This window comes from Olea europaea, unplaced genomic scaffold, assembly GCF_002742605.1.
Source record: "Olea europaea var. sylvestris unplaced genomic scaffold, O_europaea_v1 scaffold980, whole genome shotgun sequence".
Taxonomy (NCBI): Eukaryota; Viridiplantae; Streptophyta; class Magnoliopsida; order Lamiales; family Oleaceae; genus Olea; species Olea europaea.
In genome coordinates this window covers 386,826-397,999 of record NW_019268308.1, presented here as the reverse complement: position 1 = coordinate 397,999, position 11,174 = coordinate 386,826, and the positions used below count along the sequence as shown (strand labels likewise).

The 11,174-nt window shown below is 35.1% G+C and overlaps 1 pseudogene; it reads right to left on the bottom strand.

Annotated features, from left to right (window-relative positions):
- The window catches only part of LOC111392798, a 4,414-nt pseudogene extending 769 nt beyond the window's left edge, over positions 1 to 3,645 (bottom strand).
- Positions 3,646 to 11,174: the final 7,529 nt, after the last annotated feature.

The following is an 11,174-nucleotide window of genomic DNA, read 5'->3' as shown; positions in this document are numbered from 1 at the left end:
GGTGACATGCCTAGGGAAGTCTTAAAAGCAGTACGGTAAGCCCAAAGTGCATCACTTAATGTTAACGACCAATCTTTACGATTAGGATTCATCGTTTTTTTCAAAATTTGTTTAATTTCCCTATTAGCCAATTCTACCTGTCCACTAGTTTGGGGGTGGTAAGCAGTAGAGATTTTATGAATAACTTCATGTTTTTTATTAGTGCTTCAAATGAACGGTTGCAAAAGTGTGTGCCTCTGTCACTAATAATGACACGTGGTGTACCAAACCTAGACAAGACATTTTCTTTGAGGAATTTAATAACCGTTTTATTGTCATTAGCTCTACAAGCGACCACCTCTACCCATTTAGACACATAATCCACCGCCACAATAATGTATAGATAACCAAAAGAAGGTGGAAAGGGGCCCATAAAGTCAATCCCCCAACAATCAAACACTTCTATCACTAAAATGGGGTTTAAAGGCATCATATTACGTCGAGACACGGCACCTAATTTTTGACATCTTTCACAGGTTCTACAATAGGTATTAGTGTCTTTGAACAAGGTAGGCCAATAAAAACCACATTGTAGAATTTTTGCAGCAGTCTTTTTTATAGAGAAGTGGCCACCACATGCTTAAGTATGACAGAAACTAAGTATGCTAGGTATTTTTTCATTGGGGACACAACGTCTTAAGATTTGGTCGGGGCAGTACTTAAACAAACATGGGTCATCCCAATAAAAATTACGTACTTGAACCAAAAACTTCCTCTTATCCTTTGTACTCCACTCCTTTGGGATTTCACCTGCAGCCAAGTAGTTCACAATGTGAGCAAACCATGGTAAAGAAGAGACAGAAAATAAATTTTCATCTGGGAATTCATCTCCTATTGGCAAGGTGTTTGTAGTGTCTTCAAAGGTTAGCCTTGATAAGTGGTCTGCTACGACATTCTCCATTCCTTTCTTGTCCTTGATGGTGATGTCAAATTCCTGCAAAAGCAATATCCACTGTATTAATCGCGACTTAGTATCCTTCTTTGCAAGAAGGTACTTAAGGGCTGCATGATCCGTGAAAATTGTAATGGGAGAACCTATTAAATAGGATCTAAACTTGTCGAGTGCAAAGACCACAGCTAATTCACTTTGAACACTCTACCATCATTAGGATCCTCAATTTCAACCGCTCCATTTTCAAAGACTCGTAATACCACAAAGGGACCAATCCACCTAGAACGAAGTTTTCCAAGATGCTTGTGGAGTCTAGAATCATACAGGTATACTTTTTGATTTGGTTCAAAAGTTTTTCTCAAAATGTTTTTATCATGAAAAGCTTTCATTTTTTCCTTGTAGATTCTAGAACTCTCATAGGCCTCATTTCTCAACTCCTCTAACTCAGCCAATTGAAATTTCCTAAGCTTACCTTCCTCCTCTAGGTCGAAATTAAAATGTTTAATAGCCCAATATGCTCGGTGTTCAAGCTCCACAGGTAAATGGCAAGGCTTTCCAAAAATAAGTCTATATGGTGACATGCCTAGGGAATTCTTAAAATCAGTACGGTAAGCCCAAATTGCATCACTTAATCTTAAAGACCAATCTTTACAATTAGGATTCACCGTTTTTTTCAAAAAAATGGGCAAGTAAATGTGGTTTTCTCTTGGTCTTCTAAGGCTATTTCAATTTGATAATAACCAGAGTAGCCATCCAGAAAACAATAAAAATGAAATTTGTTTAATTTCCCTATTAGCCAATTCTACCTGTCCACTAGTTTGGGGGTGGTAAGCAGTAGAGATTTTATGAATAACTTCATGTTTTTTAAATGGGCAAGTAAATGTGGTCTTCTCTTGGTCTTCTAAGGCTATTTCAATTTGATAATAACCAGAGTAGCCATCCAGAAAACAATAAAAAGGATGGCTAGCCACACGCTCCAGGATTTGGTCTGAAAAGGGGAGGGGAAAGTGGTCCTTATAGGTGGCAGGATTCAACTTCCTATAATCAATGCACATGCGACATCCAGTCGCTGTTTTTGTTGGGACCATTTCACCTACTTCAATTTTTACCACTGTGACACCAGACTTTTTAGGGACTACCTGTGTAGGACTAACCCATTTACTATCTGCAATAGGATAAATGATACCTGCATCTAACAGTTTCAGCACTTCATTTTTCACAACTTCTTTCATTGTCGGGTTTAGCCTACGCTGTGGGTCTCTTTTAGGGGTGGCTCCTTCTTCTAAATGAATCCTATGTGAGCAAATTAGAGGACTAATACCCTTAATGTCAGCTATGGTCCAACCTAATGCAGATTTGTGTTCATTCAGAATGTTTAAAAGTTGCTCACATTGTAATGCATCCAATTCTGAAGAAATAATTATAGGAAAAGTATTACCTGGTCCAAGGAATTCATGTTTCAATCCTGGGGGCAGCGGTTTCAAATCTGGTTTGGGGCTCTCAATGCTTGATGGTTGCTGGCCGCCCGTCCTTTCTGGCAATTCTTCAAATTTGGGTTGCCATGGTGATGTCCCATAGTCCTGAAATTTTGCAAAAATAGCACAAATGTTAGCATATTCTTCATCATTAACACTTGCTGGAATTGTAGAGTTCAAAAGAAAAAAATTTAAGGGGTCAGAATTTGTAGTCTCAAGTGCCTCCTCCTGAGTGAGTGCCTCAATCATATGTGTGTGGTGGCACTCATCACTTTCCATTGGTTGCTTAGCAATGTGGAAAATGTTGACTTCTAGAGTCATATTCCCAAAAGACAATTTCATTAGACCATTCCTGCAATTTATAAGGGCGTTAGCTGTGGCGAGGAAAGGTCTACCAAGAATAATAGGAATTTTAGAATCAACATTAACATCAACCTTCACATCCAAGACTAAGAAATCAACGGGGTAGTAGAATTTATCAATTTGAACCAACACATCTTCAACTACTCCCCTAGGTCTTATAGCGGATCTATCAGCTAGTTGTAGAACCACAGAAGTGGGTTTAATTTCACCAAGACCTAATAGTAAGTATATGGAATGGGGCATGAGATTAACACTGGCTCCCAGGTCAAGGAGAGCTTGTGCAAACTCATGATTCCCGATGACACAGGAAATAGTTGGACAGCCAGGGTCCTTATATTTCGGTGGGATCTTTTGTGCAATCACAGCACTCACTTGTTCGGTCAAGAAGGCAGTCTTCTTGACAATGTGTTTCCTCTTCATAGTGCACAAGTCCTTAAGGATTTTCGCATATGTAGGAACTTGTGAAATTACATGCAAGAGTGGAAGATTGATTTTTACTTGCCTAAGGTGTTCTAGGATCTCACTGTGTTGATTGACTGATTTTGGGCTAAGCTTAAGGGCTTGTGGAAAAGGTACCCTCGATGGATTTCTTACTGCCTCATCACTAGGGCTACTTTCTTCAGACTCACTAGACTCCTTTTCATTTTCCCTAGGTTTTGAAATTGGTTCTATAACCTTTCCAGATCGAGTGGTGATGGCATTTGCTTCTTTAAGGTTACTCTCTCCTGAGCCTGAGGTTTGAGTCATATGCTGTCCCTTAGGATTAGGTTGAGCTTGTGCTGGAAATTTCCCACGTTCCCCCACAGTTAAGGCATTGGTCAATTTAGACACATGATTTTTTATCTCCTTATTTTCCTCCACTACCTGGTTAATCATAGTCTCAAACTTCTGATTGGTCTTGCCTTGTGCCTCTATGAATGCATGTAGGGTATCTTCTAAAGAGTTTCTAGAGGGTGTGGGTTGATATGATGGTGCACTATAAGTTCTATTTGATTGGGTAGTTTGTTGGTTTTCAGATTTCCAGCTGAGATGGGATGATTGCGCCACCCTGGGTTATAGGATTCGGAGAAAGGAGAATAGGGCTTCCTATATGTGCCTAAGGCATTACAATGTTTCTCATAAACCCCTCTCATCTCAATTAAAGTGGTGCACTCTTGCGCTAGATGATTTACTCCACCGTACACAAAACAAAGTCCCAAAGATTCAACACGCGAAACAGTTTGTGCAGGTTTAGAGCCTTTAGCACGCAAGGTCTCAAATTCCTTAGTAAGGGCTTCCACTTTGGCCTTAAGACTATCTTCTTCCTTAAGTTGATAGATACCTGTACTAGTGGGGTTTCTTGGAGGTCGTGACCTATTGGTACTATCAGTAGGGCTAGGTCCTGTCCAAGTATGAGCTTTCTCAGCAAGATCGTCTAGATACTCTATGGCCTCATCCGGATCCTTTTGCAGGAAATCACCGTTACACATCATCTCTACGAATTAACGTTCCCTAGGTGTTAATCCCTCATAAAAGTAACTAACTATACGCCAGCTCTCATAACCATGGTGAGGACAAAGGGCTTGTAGTTCTTTAAATCTCTCCCAGGCCTGATATAGAGTCTCACTATCCTTTTGGGTAAAAGATGAGATTTGCTTCTTAAGGGCGCTAGTCTTATGGTGGGGAAAGTATTTATTAAAAAATGTTTGCGTCATTTCAGCCCATGTACCAATTGAACGTGATCTCAACGAATATAGCCAGGTTTTTGCTCTCTCTTTAAGTGAAAACGGGAAAAATTTTAACCTAGCTGCATCCGTTGTACCATGTTAATTGTGGAAGGTTGCAACTACCTCCTCAAATTCCCTAATATGTACGTATGGGTTTTCACTGTCAAGTCCATGAAAAGTGGGAAGAAGTTGAATCATTCCCGATTTTAGTTCCATACGTGGCATATTGGGCGGAAACATTATGCATGATGGTGTGGATGTACGTGTGGGGTGCAAATAATCGTGCAAAGTCCTATAAGGCGCATCGCCGTGTTCACTATCAGACATAGTGTTATGTGTTGAGGTGTTCGTGGCAATTGATGCAGTAGCAAAATAAGGGTTATATTGAGATTCAAACACTGGATAAGGTGCTCCAGTATAACTCCCCTGATTGCCTCGATCCCTGCTCATCAAACACACAAAAAAAAAACAAAGAAAATGTGAAAACAAAATCAAAATAACACTAAAAAAAATTAAATCAAATAAAAATGAAGGAAAAGGAACGATGTTACCCATTTTCGGTCGATCCCTTGATTACTTGTACCGTCTCCCCGGCAATGGCGCCAAAATTTGATTACGCCCAAAGTATAACGCGGTGATTGTAGTATAGCTTTGGGATGTCGTATCCACAGGGAGATGGAAATTTTCTCAAAAAATCAAACAAACTAAGGTTTTCATAATTTTATGTGGGAATGATTTGTCGCTTGGAATAAAAATTAATTATCAATATGCGACATAAGTGAAGCGTCGGAATTCTCCCAATGGATTGGATCAATAGACATCAATAATTCATGTATTTTTTCTCAATTAGAGATTTTCTTCCCAACTCTCTAATCGGAAGATTTAACAATAAAGTCCAATTTAATTCCAATTATATTGCTAGAATCTAGATTTTCAATAACACATTCGCACATTTTTTTATTAGAACAAGATCAAAGATCGACCATATACATCAAGCATAAGGCAGTAATCAATTCGCCAATAAAGTAATATTAAGATTAAAATTCAACAAATATTTCAATCATTCGATGGAAGGAACATGGCTAGATCTATGAAGGATTTGATAAAAGTTAAAATAATCTCAAAAATAAATAATTCAAATTGTAACTCAAAAAGTATTTCGAATATTCGATAGAGAAAGCATGACTGACTCTATGGAAATTCTAATAATTGTTAAACTAATGTCAAAAACATATTCAAGATATGGAAATTCGATTCTAAAATTGTTTAATAATGAAAAACTCAATTACATGAATTAAAGATGTCGAAATCACCAAAACCGATTGAGATCCTTCGTTGCTTCACCAAGTTCCTTAGTTTTTCATGGAGTTTCTTGAGCACCAAGATGAAAGAAATAGGTCTGGGGGCGTCTCCCTTCGTTCTGGGTGGTTTTGGGCATTTATATCTCGTGAAAATTAGGTTACCATAAGAGATTCAATCATATAAGGAAACTGAGATTCGGCCGCCCAAGGTCGCATGGTTATGCACTTTCAGCCTCTTCAATTCTCGGTAAAGGTGTGTGCAACCGCATAGTAGAAAGGCATGCAACCGCATGGTTTCGCCAGACAGCTTTCAGTGTTTTAATCATAACTTTCTTTCCCGATATCCAATTGAGGCTATTCAAGTTGCATTGGATAGCCAACTCAAAGGGCCACAATCTGTATTCAGAAGTCATCTCTCAATTCGATCATGTTCCATGTCAAAAATGGGTCCCAACATGAGACTAAAAACTGGTGTGTTAGTTTTCGATTGGAAATTGATGTATTGATCAAACTTTGACGTTATTTCATCCCTTTGACTTCTTTCCTCATTCACTTGACCTCTAACACTTTCGAATCTTCATCATAATCTTAGACACAAGTTTGGATCATTTGTACTTTAGTCCCCGAACTTTCGTTCTCTTCTACTTTGGTCATTTTTCGCTTGTTTCTTCCAAATTTCATCTTTTTCATCAAAATGCAACCTAAACCTAAATATAAGAGTAATGAGTGCATTTTGGCATAATATAATCACATGAATGCAATAGTTAAGAGGGGGAAATATGGTATTTTCACTCTTATCAAGCTACAAGGCTTGAAAACTGTAGAAAGAAAATTCATATTCTTGCTAACACAAGAAAATAAAGACCCCGATTTTTCAATCTTGTTCCATATGTGAATTTTCATTATAGGCTGGACAATTAGACAGCTATGTATTACAGATCATGATTGTTGTAGTTTAAGAAAAAGCAAAAGAGTTTGCAGAATTCGACAAAGATATAATTTCTATCACAGTTTCTATCTAAACACAAAGTAGATCCTTAGTGGAAATTGAAATATTGTTTCAATTCCGCTATACATGATTAAGTAAATTTCTAACAGTGATATAAGAGCCTACTTTTTGTTTGTTAGAAATTGTTTTGCATGATAAAGCAATCAAAACTTTGATTCTTAGTATTTCTCCTGAATTTAGCAATTATGAAAATTAATTTTCATCTTTAAAAATCTGTTTTTGAAAGGAGAATAATTGTTTGGTCAAAAACCGGATTGGACAAGTGATAGCGGCAAAAAGTCATCGTCACCGCAATGGCGGCGGGACGGTGGCTCATGGCCACTACGCGCCGTTGCAATACACAGTAGAGAGCTACCTAGCACCTTGCTTAGCGTCTAGCAGAAGAGTATTTTGTATCGGCGTTTGTGATAGAAGGCCACACTAATGTGTCGCTGCAATTACTGTGGCAACATTGCCGCTACAGCACCTATTCTGTCCACACAGCAACACTGTTATTGCAAGTGGTAAGATGTCGTCGCCTGAGAGCGACGACTCACTCGGCAGATGGACCAAGCGATGCCAATATCGTCGCCGCCCAGTTCTTTTATAGCTCTAGGGTTTTGGAATTGACTTTGAGGGATAAGGGCTTTATATGAAATTTGTAAAATTTTAGGCCCCCCGATTGCAATTATCATTTAGGGGTCGATTTGCAATTTTTCAAATGAGGGCCTATTCTGCAATTTATGAAATTGGGAGGCTCTGTTTATAATTCTAAACTAGGGGTCAATTTGCAACTTTCAAAAGGAGTTTTGAATGTAAAATTTTTAAAATGGTTTTAAACTTGATTTTCAAATAGGTTTTGACCAAAATTTGAATTTTAACCAGAAATTTCAACTTTGGCCAAGTTAAAATTACATCTAAATTGATGAATTTTATGTTATAATTAAAATTGGATTTAAATTAAATAGTAAAATTTGACCCTAAATTGAATTTTATTTTATTTAAGGGTTTTATCCTAAATTAAAATGTTAATTCAATTTAAATTAGAGTTGGATTCTAATTTAGTATTTAATTAAATTTTGATTTTAATTAATTACTTACGCCAATATATTATTGAAATTAGAGTTTGACTCTAATTTAGTATTTAATTAAATTCTGATTTTAATTAAATAAGTTCGACCTAAATCTTGGAATTAGAGTTGGACTCTAATTTTTCTATTTAATTAAAATTTGATTTTAATAGAATTCAACCGTCTTGAATTTTGAAATTAGAGTTGGACTTTGATATGCTATTTAATTAAAATTTGATTTTAATTAAATAATTTCGCCCTATAATAGTGGAACTAGAGTTAGACTCTAATTTGAGTTAGACTCTAATTTGGTATATAAAATTAAAATAAGAATTAAATTAAATATACCCGCTAATTAAATTAATATGATTAATAAATTATTTAATTGTTTCGATCCATTTGTCTAAATTAGTTTAGACAGCCTTAATTGCTAGAAATTTGAAACATGTTTGCATATAATATTAGATATTATACAGGAATGTATTTATGTGATGAATATATTATTAATGATGATTTATGGACTTGGCCATGTGGATGTGTTGAATAGTTAGTTTTATTCTTGTTGTTTTATGAGCATGTGAGTTCTTATTTATTTTGGACTTGTGAGTTCATTGTAATTTTGTCGGCCTACGTGTCTAATTATTTAGGTCCGCATGCCAATTAATATAGGATACAAGTTGTAGCTGAACTAATTGAAGAAACAAGAAGAGGAAGAGACCATATAGATGGAGCATCATATGAGTCAATGCAATACCATCTAAGAACTGTTCAACTAGTATTTTTTATGGCTTGAGAAGTTAGATAGTAAAAGTCCATAATCGTCCACACTATTATATTACGTAGATATTTATTTGCATATTGTATATATAATAAAATATGTATAATTATTACGATGAGACCTTTGAATGCAAATCCCTCGTTAAAATATTAAGTCATATTTATATCTCCCTTTTATTATTATAGTAAAATATCAAAGTCCTCAATTGATATTTGCTTGTTGAGTTCACTCAATACTAGTCTATTAGGGATATGTTTGACACTATGAAATATTAGATATTTCTAAATGATGATTTTGATTTAACTAAAGTTTAATTTTTGTTGAGTACACTCAAAGAGATAAATTCTAGATGCATGTTAAGCTAACACATAAGATGTATGAAGACAAAGAATTGTCAACTTAATGATCTAAAAATTGTATGGAGATATAATTTATAATAGTATCTACCCAAATATTTTATTAAGGCTTGTAGAATACAGTCAAAGTCTTAATATAACAAATAGGATCTCATCCCATTAGGAGTCAAATATAAAATCCATAAATTTATGGAAGAGGGTATAAATTTGAGTTAAATAGTGAGAATATAATTAATTTAATAAAAGACTATGTTAAATTAATTGATACGTTTTATATATATCATTCTTTTACTTTCATCATTTATATTTATTGAATCAGAGTAACCATATGTATTTAAGAGGTATACTAGATGCTAACAACCAAATCAAATTTTCTTAATTGGCACTGCAATTTGAAAATTGTCCTCAGTCATAAGAAAATTGGTTATGTCCTTACGTAGTCCTTTCCAAAGATACCTACTAATGACTCGACTAAAGAAGATGTGACTAATACAATAACATAGTGATGACAATAGTACTAGAACATGTGTGACGCTTACATAATGTCAACTGAGTTACAAAAGCAACATGAGAGTTTAGATATTGACACATGATTTTTCATTTTAAAAAAGTTATATGATTATAATCATGTGTGGAAAGATATGAGACTTTCAAGCAACTATGCTGGTGTTAAATTACAGAGGAATCTTCAGTTGATGCTCATGTACTGAAGATGATTTGTACTGAGAAGCTGTCCCAATTGAGTTCAATCATGAACCATAAACAAAGTATTGACTTGGTCCTGTAATCTCTACCATAGAGGGCTATTCACAATTAATTATGAATTTAAAATGAATAAGCTCGAGATCATAATCATTGAGTTGTTGAACATGCTTAAAATTGTTAAATCCAATATTAAAGGTAATAGTGGACAAGCCATTTATTCCTCTATGGGTATTAAGAGGAAATTTAAAGGATGCTTTAGGAAAGTATCCAAGATGGCTAAGATAGTCAAAAGCGAAAAAAAAATGAAAATACTAAATCTAGTAACTCTTGTTATCATTATAGAATGGAAGGTCACTGGAAGAAAAATTGCAAGGCTTATGTCTGCTTCATTAGCTTTTTAGGTATTAGATACCAGATGTGGTTCTCATATTTATACAAATTGGAGAAATTAAATAGAAGTAGACCACTGCACAACGAAAAAGTTGACCTACATGTCGAAAATGAGCAAATGTTGCTGCATTACCTGTTAGAGGATACTTTTTGCCATTGCCTTTAGGCTTAGCATTGGAATTAAAGAAACGTTACTTTGTACCCACAATTACCAGAACACTATTTGAATTTAAGTTTGGACATGAATTATTTTAATATTAAGGAGAATTGTTGTTCCATTTTATCTTGATAAGATCCTAATGGTTATGGTAAATTACAAAATGAAATTTATATTCTAAATACTGAGTATTCTATAATGGGCATAGAAATTGAAAAGGCGTAACAGTGATAATCTAAATAACATCTAGATCTGACGTCACAGATTTGGTCACATAAATAAAAATGCAATTCAAAAATCATATAGATATGTATTTTTGGGGTCAATTGATTAATCATTCGAGAAGTGCAAATCATGTCTATTAGGCACAATGACTAAATATCATTTTACTTGAAAATGAGAAAGGTTTGCATAATTACTGGCCTAATACATAGTGATGCATATGGACCCATGTCAATGTTAGATGAGGTTTATCTTATTTCATCACAATTACTAATGACTATTTCAGAAATGGTCATGTATTTGATGAAATTCAAGCATGAAACTTTTGAAACGTTCAAGAGATTCAAGTTAGAAATAGAGAAATAGTTAGGTAAAGATATTATCACACTAAGATCTGATCGAGGTGGGGATATTTTAAAGATGAAATTTTATATTATCTAGAAGCTAATAAGATTTTCTTGTAGTGGGCTCCTCCATATACACTTCCTTCACATACACTGCAACATAATGGTGCATCTGAAAGGATGAATTGTAAACTATTAAATATAGTGTAATTAATAACAAGCCAAGCAAACTTTCCAAATAAAAAATTGTTTTGGGGTCATGCACTGATTGCAGCTCACTATACATTAAATTGTGTCCCATCTAAGTCGGTCGATAAAGCTCCATACGAGTTTGGGCCCGTGATGCTTATGTGAAGCACACTGAATTGGAAAAGTATGAGTTTATGTC